The sequence below is a fragment of the Uloborus diversus genome, chromosome 4, assembly GCF_026930045.1.
Source record: "Uloborus diversus isolate 005 chromosome 4, Udiv.v.3.1, whole genome shotgun sequence".
NCBI lineage: Eukaryota > Metazoa > Arthropoda > Arachnida > Araneae > Uloboridae > Uloborus > Uloborus diversus.
In genome coordinates, this window is record NC_072734.1 from 160,813,946 (window position 1) to 160,824,836 (window position 10,891).

Below are 10,891 nucleotides of genomic sequence, written 5' to 3' on the forward strand. Positions count from 1 at the left end.
GGTCATAAAAGGAGTACCAAGTGTGCTTCGGAACTAAATCATAGAGGGTTCTGTGTTCGGCTTAACCACTTAACCAGAATATCTGCTTTGCACCTCAGAGCTCTTGGTCAAGAAAACTGAAAGGGCCACAGTAAGCCTTAGCTGCGATGGGTTGTTGCACCACAAGTTTAATTGGGAATGCATGTGACTGTTGACCAAACAAAGTTCTCCAAACAAATTCCATGAAAATATTCAACCCATATTAGAATGGTAATAGTGTGTACGGCTCTGGAGGGGAAGAATCTCTTATACAACACAGTCTGTAAACATTGCTTTTGTGATTGTAGCAACTAAAGAGTTTTTTTTTATGATATTTTTTAAAAACTTTTGTTTAATTCATTAAGTACAAAGTTAAGCTTAAACTATTTATTTGAAGTTATATTTTGATTTTTAGGTTTTCTTTTTCAGTCATTCTTTCCTAGCCCTTTTTAGCCTATTTCGCCAGTAAAAGTCAGAGAAAGAAGAAAAAGGCATGAAAAAATGGCTTAATGCATCTTAAAAATATTGCAAAAAACAGAAAAAAAATGTCAAAAATAATTAAATAAATATCGAAAAATTGGAAAGTAGGGTACTGAGATGGGGGGAAAAATGACTGTTGGTCTGTCTGCCCCCCCCCCCCGTGATAACTTTTGAGAGAATAGTCAGATTCAAAATTTTTTTTTTAAAGATCTCGGCAAGGACACACCTTATTCCCATATTTCATTTCTTGATTTGAACAATTTTTTGTTCAATTTTGTACAATTAAAAAAAACTTAACATTAGTGCCTATGAGGGAATTTAAAGGTAAATATAAATCCTGTGAACTTAGAGGTGAATTTGCTTCAAACAAAGTTTGTTGGAAATAGCTTTTGATGACCAACTCCCGACTCCAAGAATTTTTGGGCACTTGACTCCGACTCGTGGAAATTTGACTTGGAATTCCATTCCTTTATCCCAAAACAAGTCCAACTCCATTCATATTGGCAGAGTTGCGGACTTTAAGGGAAAATGACCAACTCCGAGTCTTTGAATTAAAACCATCGGCTCCCTAATCTGACTTTTTTACTCCCAAAATGAGATTGACTCTGACTCCATTGCCATGGTTTTTACTGAGAAATAATTATTGTTAATAAAATTTGTTTTTATTTTCACTCTAAAGTTTTAAGTTATGTATTCAGTTTTTTGGCAGATATTCAGAATCCTTGATGTTTCTACATAAGTATATACACAGACAATTTTTTTTTCGAAAATGAAAATTAATTTTTTAAGTGCAAATTTTATTGTTTTTATTTATTTTTGAAAGTACATTAATTCATTTTTAAAATTATGTTTTGGCAACAGGAAAAAAACAAACGTTTTTTTACATGATGTATTTATTTTAATGACTTATTAGTTTTAATTCTTTTTGATATCTGTTAAAGATTTTTTCAATGGAAAAAAATGCATTAGCTGCTTTGTTTAAAATGTGCTGCTACTTTACTTTTTTGTTTATTATTTTTTACGCATCTAATTCTTTATATGAGCAAAACTTATTTTATTTGTAGAAATCAGCTTAAAATATTTAAAAAAATTATGTTTGCAATTTTAGCTAATTTTGAGAATATTGATCAGATATTAGAAAGTCGATATTGGCATACAGGTAAGTAGGCTCGTTTAGTTCTGGACAGAACTTCTTGTTCTTCTCTACCTTGAATGCTTTATTGTGAAAGAAAAACTATGAAAGTATTTTAGTAAGAAAGAAATAAATAGTTTTCTTTTTTTTTTCGCATGGAAATGTGACAATTTAAAACAAAAAGGAGGATTTCTATATCAAAAAGAAAAAGTGCTTACAGAGAATTCTGATAAATGTTCTTTGTATTTTGTAGATTTTTACTTAGTTTCATGAAAATACAATGGATTCTTCTAAATGAACTTTTTTTGTTCTTGTTGAAAAGATTACATTAATAATAGGCTAATTAACAAAAACTCTTAGTAAGAAATTAAACATGTAAAAAGTATTATAAAGAAATTGAGGCATTTTGAGAGATAGTTTGCACATTCGGTTTTCAAAAGTGTAACGTAAGACCCTGATAGGTATTCAGTTATGGTGCTGATCCATCGATATTTGTAGAAATGGATAGTTTTCTTCAAAACTATGAATTAATCGATAGGGCAGTACTGTTGAAGTTTAAATCAGTGTGTAGTTAATTTTATCTTATGTGTTCCATTAACTATTTATGTTCTTATCAAAACAAAAGTTTTATCGAAAAATTCAATATTTTTGAAAAAAGACAATTTTTAAGTCATAAATGTGAGTGTTAAAGGTGAAAGAGGGGGTAAATGTTGATTTTTTTTATTTTACTCAAATTTAAATCTATATTTTGCATTGCCCTATTTTCTGATCCTACAATTATGAGCTTTTGATAAGATAAAAATTGAATGAATGAAGTGTCCATCCTACTCATTCACATAGAGTTTAATCTCTTTTTACATGTCTTGTTTTTGTTAAGTTAGAAAGTAAAAGACAAATAATTATAAAAAATTAAGACATTAGAGCATGATATACATAACTTATAGAAAATTCAAAACTAAATATGATTGTGATAAATCATGGCTGTCAGTAATTGAAGTTTAAAAGTAACATCAATAACTAAAAAAACAAATATGAAAATTGATTGCCGAAAACTATGGATAATTCAGTATTTTCTAGATTATTTGACACCACTAATGTTCACTCACACACATGCATTTATTTGAAACTCATAAGGTGCTTTTATACCTTTTCCTCTAAATGCTCTACTTATTTCCAGATTTTGCTTTCTTTATTTTTATTTACTTATTTTTATATAAATAATGTATTTACTATTTTTTTACTAACAAACTATTACTTGAGAACTTTAGTTTGCAATTTTCTCACATTGCATTTAACAAATATTATTTATGTTGATCATAGGTTGATCTTTTTGTGATTCATTGTAAGTATAATTTTAGAAAAATTAACATTTGGTTACGGAAAACATGTTGACAATCAATTTTGTTTAATTATTATAAAGTTTGGAGTTGTTGCGTTTACTTGGGCAATGTCTTATAAATGCAGAATTGGAAAGTCTGTATAAATTTGATTTGTGATCTATGGTGGCCACTTCTTGCTGTTTAAACACTACTGATTTTCTCAATACATAAAATATTTCTTTTTATTAAAATTAAAAAGGATAAAAATTAAAGATCTTATTGAAAGATGATCTATAACTGCTTTATAAATATGAAATATTGCATGAATTTTAAACGTATCTCTAGTTGATTGTTTTGTCAAATTGGCATGATACGTAAAAAAAAAAAATACTCATTTTATTAAATGGAAAACAACATTTCAAATATGTAGCAATAAGACAAAATACATATTTGAAACCTTAAATTGAACTTTTAACTTAATTTACTAGTTATTGTAAATTTGAAACCTTTTAATCTAGTTCTTCAAAAATGCTTATATTGCATAATAACATAACAAATTAGGATAGACAAAAAAGTATTGTTCGTGTATGATGAAAAGTATAAGCATTTTAATAATGTAAAAGACATTCAATATTTTATCATATTGACCTCCTAGCATCCAATGACTCTAATGTGTCAAGGAGCACAATAGCATATGAAATAATGATGTCTCAGAGATGTCTACTATGGTACAGTAAACTCCCGCTTATCCGCGGAATAGGGTGGCTCGTAGTGACTGCGGATAAGCGAATTCTGCGGATAATCTGTAAAATAGGCGAGAAACGGTGCTAGTGTATGCAAAAGCTTTAAAACCTCTATTAACACATGCATACATTTTAGCTAATTTTAAACCAAAAACTGTAACAATTTAAGTAATAAATGTATAAAAACTAAACAAGGGTTGCTAATTACTGTAGCCAGTTTACACAATACACAAGTAAATTATGCAAACAGAACAACTAAAATACATCAAGTTGGGCTATATCAAAAAGTGAAAAGAATTTTGTTTGAACAACCTGGTCTGGTTACTCGTTTTGAGCATACGTAGTGTAGGTTTGAAAATTGATTTGTGCTTGTTTGCACAAACCAGGATTTGCATCAAAGAAAGGAAGAATGATCTGGATGGGCAAAATAGTTTTCTGTAAACTATGTACAGCAAGTCAAACGGATTAAAAAGTCTATTAAGAATAAGAGGGTGTTGGAATGCTCACTCTTATCTCGTGGTAGCTCAGAAAGATCGTCTTCATTCGCCATTTGATGTTTTTAACTTTTTGATAGTGAAAATTTACTGAAATTTCAATTATGTTTAACTATTGGTAGGTGTGATAGTGTATTCGTGAACTACATCGAAACCATCAGAAAATAATTTCAAAAAGAACGAATGCTAATTTACTTGTGTATTGAACTTATGACTATTTTTAATGACCTCCGTTGTATCACGCTTTCGGATATATCGCTCTTTTTCTTTGTCCCCCAAAAAGCGCAATATAACGTGAGTTTACTGTAGTGATGTTTAGAAATACATTTTTCACTTGTAAAGTTAAAATGGATGCATTTATCTACATTGAGTTAATCGTTCCCTAAAAGAAATGCTTTTTTTTTTGGGAAGTATGAAACACTGCGGATAATCGAGATCTTACTGTATGTATGTTTCTGAGAACCAATCCACCTTGGCAGACTGAACCTCAGATGTCACTATACCTCTAGGAGTTCAAGTTATCATTATAGTTATTGTAACTGTAAGCGATTTTATCAGCATGCCAAATGGTAAAATTTCTGCTGATAATAGTAAGTATCCTTCTTTAGAAATATATCTCTATATATGACTTGCCTTATTGTTAGTGGTTTGGTTGGATGACAACTTAGTATTGAAAAAAAGAAAAGTAGATTCTGCTATGGAACTTAACACAAATAAGGCTATAGTAAAATCCAAGAAAAAAGCAATAAAAAATTAGCATTATTCAAAATACTTTAGAGAAATTATTCATATCTCTTGTTGATATTGTATATTTCATCTTTTCTAGCCAAAAAAATAACTTCAGTCACCCTATTACTTACTAAAATCAGAACTTTTTTTAACATTAAGCTCTTTTCAACAACACTTGAATTGAAAATTTCCAACTCTTAAAAGGGGATTGGGCTGGGACCTTGCCAGATGAATAACTTTAGTTTTTAATTTATAATCTTACATTTAACATTTATCAAGGTGCTAAAAATAAAAGGATTACCTGTGTAAGTTAAACTCACTAAAAACACAAAAATGAACAAATAGTAATATAGATTTGCAAACATGTGTTTCAGGGTTTGTTTTTTGTAGATGTCTTTTTATTCATAAGCTCGTGTTTTGCAATGAAAAAGTAGTTTCTTGCAACTCCAAGACACTTTTTTTTTTTTTTTGCAGTTTAATATTTTTAAAAATGAATTAAATCATAACATGCTCAATATTTTTTCACAACTGTTTTAAAATGCTCTAGATTATGCCACTTTTACAAAAAAAAAAAAAACTGTGCATTACCCCACATTTTATCAAGGAAATTTGAAAGAAAGTTTACTTCACTCAAAAAATGATAATTAACAAGATATTTTCTAAAATTAAAAAAGTAGCTCAACAAATAATGTGACTGCAACCTGGGCTTAATTTGCATAGGAGCTCATGGGAGATGAGCTCCTGCACTTTATTTTCCAATTCTATTCTATGCAAATTTTAAAGTAAGCTGTGGGGAATATAGGGCTCTTGCATTTCTTATGTTGAAATTTAGCCCTGATGGCAACTGCAATCACAGGCAGAGAGGATAATGAGCTAAAGACTTTTGACCAGCAATTGTGTTTCAAATGCTACAAGTCTCTCAAAGTAATAAATACAACCTTATTCATAATCTAGGGTAAAATATTTTGCAATTGTTAGAAATTTTAAAATGCTTTGTGTTTAACTGCAATCTGGATCTTTGTTTATTCTATCTCATGCAGAGTGATATATATATATGCCCAACTTTTTTTAAATCTGCTGGCTCATGTTAAAATGAATACCAGAAGATATTTAAAATTTCAAGTTTTTTTCTGTATAATATCGAAAACAGTAGAAAATAGGTACAAATAAGTGAAGCTATCATTACTTGATGGTTATTTTATTAATGAAAAGCGTTTATCTTTTTTTTTCTTTTTTGAAACCAAAGTCTGAGTTTTTATCTGCAAATTTGTAACATTTTGTCAATATCTGTATCTAAGGAACCAAAATATAGGAAAGAAAACGAAGTTCTGTGGCAGATGAATGGAGAAGTGATTTGATCGACTGTGACTCGGTGGTGGTTGTTGCAAAATTGCCTTAAGATAGTTTTGCAGTTGCTATCGAAGTTCAACCTTTTCAAATGGTATGGGGTCCATGGGTCTGACTCGCTGGCCACATTCTGTCTACAGTCCTTTAGGTTGGGCACCACCGATATAGACTATGTGCAGGCGTACCTATAGTGGGTGAAGTGGGGTTAAGCTGGCCTTAGTCCTTTTTAGGGTGTTCTGTAACATTTGGGGGGAGAAGGGTGTCAGGGCATAGGCACCCCTGTGGCATGCCTTGAAAAATTAAATTGAATTTCATAATCTTAAGATATTGCTAGAATTTAAAAAATAATGTATAACTTTTAAATTATATCCATGCTAGCATATAGCATGTAGTTACATGGTGTATTATTCATAGTATTAATGTATTGTAGTTCTTTATCCAAGTACAATAATTAATTTGTTTTATTTATTAAAATTATACATTGAAGCTTCATGTAAAATATGGTGTCCTTTGCTCGAACATAAAATTATTTGAATGTATCCTTATTATATGCATTCAAAAATTCTGGCAATTTAATTTATTAAGTTCTTTGGATGTAAATATGTACATACTTAGTTATGCAATACAGAGAGTTGACCACATTGTACCCATATTTCAAATTCATATATCAATATTAGTCTAGAATGCTTCTCTATTATCATTCTTATATATTTCCTTCAGAAAGAAATGTCTATCTGCTCAATAGTGTTCCTTTTAAAAATAGCACACTGTATAGTTAATATTTTAACCAATGTACTTTGTATGTAATGTGAAAATTTTTAATATGAGTAAAGAAATTATTAGGTATATTTTTCTATTTAAATGTTTTTCAAAAGATGTTTGTAGGCTGTAACATTAGAATTTAATGTACTCATTTACTTCATTACAATAAACTTCCGATTATCTGCAAGCGACCCAGGTGCTTTACCTATTCAGGAAAAGATTCCAAAAACATTTCAAGTTGCAAAGGGCATTGCAACACATCAACAGATTGCTGCAGTATTTAGAGGAGCACAGACTGTTGGCTGAAAAACTAATGCTAAGAAAAGTACAGTCAAAAATCAGGAAAGAGTTTTCACAGCAGAAATGAGAAAAGACTTTTTATTTCTTAACCCCCTCCCTCCCCCCTTTTTTTCGTACTTTGTTCCTTGTAAGTACTTTTTCTTTATTGCTTTTATTTTCTTGGTATCTGTATTAACAGTCAAGTTTTTAAGTAAGAGCAATATTTTCCTCCTTTGTCCCTCATATTGAAACTATCTGCGGCACACATGCCTCCCAATTTCATGGATAATTAGAAACTTACTGCACTTTGATTACTACTTGAGTTAATTTCCACAGTATTTGTCTGCTTGAAACATTTGCAGATCTCCTGTCACCAGAAGAAAAAAAATTGTAGCATCCAGATATTTTAGTTTTTTGTAGAAAAAGGTGGTGTAAAATTTCTTCATTTCCAAAAGAACACTTTCTTAATCTTTTGTCAATTTATGATAAAAAGTATAACATTTATAAAACTGTTCTTCAAATTTTGCTTTGAATTGTATGTTTTGTTTGTAAAAATTCCTTTTTTAGTTAAAAAGTGGTTGTTCTTTCCAAAGTAAGAACAAAATTGCAAATTATGTGTTTTTCTAATCAAATATTTAAATCTCTATTATTGTAATGTATTTTAGTTTTTTAAATACATTTCTAATCTTGCAGAATTTAAGTTACGTAATACAGTACTGTTTTTAGTTCAAAAATCGTACATCTTAAATCTCTTATTTTGTCATTTGTTTTACATTTTAGCCTCATACATTTAGCTTTTTTCCTTTATGGTCTGAGCATAATATATGTATTATAAATAATTTTTAAGGAACTGTGATATTTTAATTTTGTTTCCCTTAGAGAGGAATTGTAATCTTTTAATAAACATTGTATTTACAACGCTTCTAACAAATATGAAGTATGCACCCATCTGAAGCATTCAGAATGTGCATTCTGAAGCACATTCATTTTACGTTATTGTACCAAAAATATTCATTAAAATTTAGAAAACTCACTTTTGTAGAGAAACATTACAGATACAAAATAAATAATATTCTCTTGAAAATCAATGCTGATATTCATTATTGAAGTTTTTCATTGCATGTTTTGAATTTACTTGAAGGGGAATAAAATAACAATAGTCTCATTTTGACTTGAAAACTACTTGTTTATTACTATTATTAAAAATTACTTATTATTCTGTGGAGCAAAAAATTGAAGCAATATTTTAGTCGGAGAAGAGGATTTACATAGTGACGATTATAGACTTGCTTACCTTATGAAATGAAAAAACAAAAGATTTGGTGAAACGAAGAAAAAAATTTCAAGGAAAGAAAAAAAATTGCGATTTTAAGAGAGTTGATTTGATGGGAAAATATGGTTTTATCAAGTATTTCCAGTTCAAAATAAACTTGTTTAATACCATCTCACAGTTCTAAAAAAAACTCCTTGTAAAATAGCATGTAAATGACACATTCTTTATCGATATTTTGTTCATTATAAAAATCATCAATACAATTTATATTAGCATCATTAGTACAAAAATTCTTGTCATCTGAACTGTAATTTTAACCATGTTTATAAGTTGAAAAAATATGTAACATTAGTTGTAAAATAATTGCCAAACACATAGGAATATAAAGTAAATACATGAAATACACCGCCAGCTTAGTCAATTCCAGCCGAGTACTGCAGTTTCATGCTTATTACTACAAAGTAAATACTCAACAAAAACAAGTCATCAAAGAATTTTCTACAGCAATACATTTTAAGAAGAACAATAAGCTCCTAAGTAAGCTAAGTTTACTTGTAGACTATTAAAAATATGTGAAAAAAAAATTGTTCTCCTGTGGGAGTTTTTTTAAATAAAAAATAATGAAATGACTAAAAAAATTTTTTTGATATCCAAGAAAGGTCAAAAAAAAAAAAAAAAAAATGTAACAGTCATACATAAATCAATTTACATTTGATAAAAAATTAACGAAAATCGGTCCTAAAATTCATGTCAAAAATGTTGTATATGATAGAATATTATTGCAATGTTTTTTTTGTTTTTAAGGCAATCAATGAATTCACTTATTTACCTCATCTGACCAAAGTTGATGATCCTATGATTTTTGGACACGGGTCATCTGCGAGCACCATCATCAACCAGGCCCTGCTCTTCTGATGCTAGACCTCCACCAGCAGCCCTGCCACCACTTCTCCTGGGCGATGGCATCCACACACACACCTACACTTGCCACCGCCCAGGAGTAGGGATATGCTTGAGGTCCCTAGATCAGAGGACATGGATGCCACTGCCCAGATGGAGGGACATGCTCGTGAAAACTTGCTGGGTGCTGTTTTTGTCTAAAGAGGATCGTAGAATTGCAGCACGGGTTTTTTAGAACATAGACTTAATGTTAAAAACGCTCCCAGCAACGGCCATCTAGTAGGTGCCCATCCCATTTTTCAGGAAAATCTATTCACTTCTTGTTTCTAATCTACACTGTTAACAGATTCCTTTTAGGAGTAAAAATGTCACTCACGTTTATTTTATTAGTTGGTCAGTGTGTGGTGTGATTGATCTGGTCGCAAACAACACTATTGAAGATCATTTTTATGAATCTCGAACAACGTATTGAAGCTCTGAGCAGTATGAGCGTGTAAAATTGGTGAGAGTATGAGGTACAATTTCGAATTATTTCCAGCACAAAACATCAATGGAGTGCCTTGATAATTACAGTGCCAATTGAGAGAAACATCTTCAAGTTAATGAGTCTGAAAATGACCGTTTTTCAAACAAATCTAATATTAATTTGAGTTTGATTCAAATTAACCAATGAGTTTGCTGTGTGCATTACTAACGTCTTAGAAAATATAAATATTTGCCTTTCAGGCACTAGTTCAGCCTTTGACGATTAATCTACTAATATGTTTTACAACCTCTAGCAGGCTTAACTTTCAACTGAAGTAGTTTTGGGGATAATAGATTAAATCATCGGTAATTGTTATGCACTGACAAATAAATTGATAAGAGATTCACATTTTTAGCTGAAAAAAACGAATTTGGAAACAATTGCTGGAGAAGACTAAAAACTTCCGAGTCAAATTATATCATTTCTTCTAAAAATGTGAACAATTAACTAAAATATTATTTTCCTATTTAGAAAAGTCTCAAAATTCATTTATGTGTTACACTTGCTTATATTATGTATTATAGAAATTATTGCAACTGTAATGAAAACCCTTTAAAGCAGCCACCTCCTCTGAACGGCTGAAATTTTAGGAACAGAGGAACACTAAGAGAGGTTTCACTGTATAAGTAAAATCATTTTCAGGGGACAGGAGGGGTTTGTAGAAACTAAACCTAAAGAGTATGGTCCTATTGCAACTTGCGATTGCAAAAAAAATAATAATAATTTGAATTCAAATTTTTTTTTTTTTTTTTTTTTTTTTTTTTGAGCATGGAATTATTTTTTCATGTGGCCAATCAAAGATATCTGAGGAGCAGTCAATTTTTTCCGCTGATCAGTGTTGGTCTGCCAGACCACTGGTTGAGAATTGCTGTCTTAAGGTGTTTGTTGA